Genomic DNA, 1,859 nt, shown 5'->3' with positions numbered 1-1,859 from the left:
GTGGGGGGGTGGGTCCTGGGGGGAAGGGAGGCACGGAAGGGCACGCACTACCTCCTGAACACCTAACCACCCTGCCCATCCCGATGGCACGGCTGAATGTCTTTCGAGGGCACCTCCCAGCCACGACTGGTCAGCCAGTGTGCCCTGGTGGCTTCTGGAAGGCCCCGGGACTAGCGCCCCCTCCCAGGGACGAGTTAGGGCCAGAAGCTGCGCAGCTCAGTGTTGTATAAGAAGGAACAATTCGTGGCCAACACAGGTCGGTCCTTATGCAGATAAGGAAGTAGTTACAATTTACTCAAATGATCCTGAAAGGCTGACAGTCGGGCTTCTGCCCAAAGGCAGGAATGTTTGGCGACCACGAGAAGCAGGAACCAAGCACAGGTAAACAGTCCCTTCTTCAGCCTGGACCCTGGGCTCCGGTCCCACATGGGCTTCATCTCTGAACTTGTCAGGAGTCACTGGGAAGGGACTCACAGGGACAAGTGTCTCTGCCAGCCCTCAGGAGAACCCCGTGCCACGTGGCGCTGAAGCACCGGGCACTGGGGGCGCCGGGGCGATGGGAGAGTAACGGCCACCCCGCAGGTGCGTGCGAGGGCGAAGTGGTTAGAGCTGTGGAAACACGCGGCAGCCCCGAGTAGGTACGTGATCAACGCTAGGGTTCCTCCACCCTTCCCCCCACCCCCTGGTCCCAGGAAAAGGATCCTGGGAGAGGGAGAGAGAGAGAGAGAGAGACACACACACACACACACACACACACACACACGAGCAGCCTCCACAAGCGGCACTTGGGAACCAGAATGTCTCACCGTCTTCGAGGGAAGCTGTCTGTCCCTCTGCCCTGGTGCTCTGGGTCCTCAGCTCAGGCAGGGGCCTCTGCAAACACCTGGCTCTGTGTCCCTAAAGCCACCTTCTGCGGCTGGGCGTCCGATTCATCCAACATAAACCTTTTATATGCCTAAATGTATTTTACTTGTATTTTGGAAGGTTTAATATTTTTTTAGTAATCTCTACACCCGATGTGGATCTCAAACCCACGACCCCAAGATCAAGAGTGACATGCTCCTCTGACTGAGCTGGCCAGGCCTAAATCCATTTTAAAATACTGCACGTAGAGGGGCGCCTGGGTGACTCATTCGGTTGAGCGTCCGACTTCGGCTCAGGTCATGATCTCACGGTTAGTGGGTTTTAGCCCCGCGTCGGGCTCTGTGCTGACAGCTCAGAGCCTGGAGCCTGTTTCAGAGTCTGTGACTCCCTCTCTCTCTGACCCTCCCCTGCTCACTCTCTCTCTCTCTCTCTCTCTCTCTCTCAGAAATAAATAAAACATTTAAAAATATGTAAACGCAGATGTATGCTTCCCGCAGGAGTGCTCGGTGCCGCTGCTACACATCAACCCAGGAGGAATGGAAACTTGTGTGTACGCAGAGACTCACGCACACGTGTCCACAGCAGCTTTGTTCGTAACAGCCCAGACACGCAACCCAAGTGTTCATCGGCTGGTACTTGGACTGACAGAACCAAGTGTAAGTAAAATGCAGTACTCCCCAGCAATGGAAGACGAACCCACTGGTGAAATTCAGATAACACGGATGAATCTCGAAATCTTAACACTGGGTAGAAGAAGCCAGACATAAATGAGTCCATATGTAGGATTTTGTTTATATGAAATTTAAATTTTTTTAATGTTTAGTTATTTTTCAGAGAGCGAAAGAGACAGAGCACAAGCAGGGGAGGGGCAGAGAGAGGGAGACAGAATCTGAAGCAGGCTCTGGGCTCTGAGCTGTCAGCACAGAGCCCAGCGTGGGACTCGAACTCAAGAACTGTGAGATCATGACCTGAGCCGAAGTCGGACGCATAACTGA

Source organism: Crocuta crocuta, unplaced genomic scaffold (genome assembly GCF_008692635.1).
Source record: "Crocuta crocuta isolate KB4526 unplaced genomic scaffold, BGI_CrCroc_1.0 scaffold234, whole genome shotgun sequence".
In the NCBI taxonomy this organism is placed as follows: Eukaryota; Metazoa; Chordata; class Mammalia; order Carnivora; family Hyaenidae; genus Crocuta; species Crocuta crocuta.
This window is presented reverse-complemented; position numbering follows the sequence as displayed.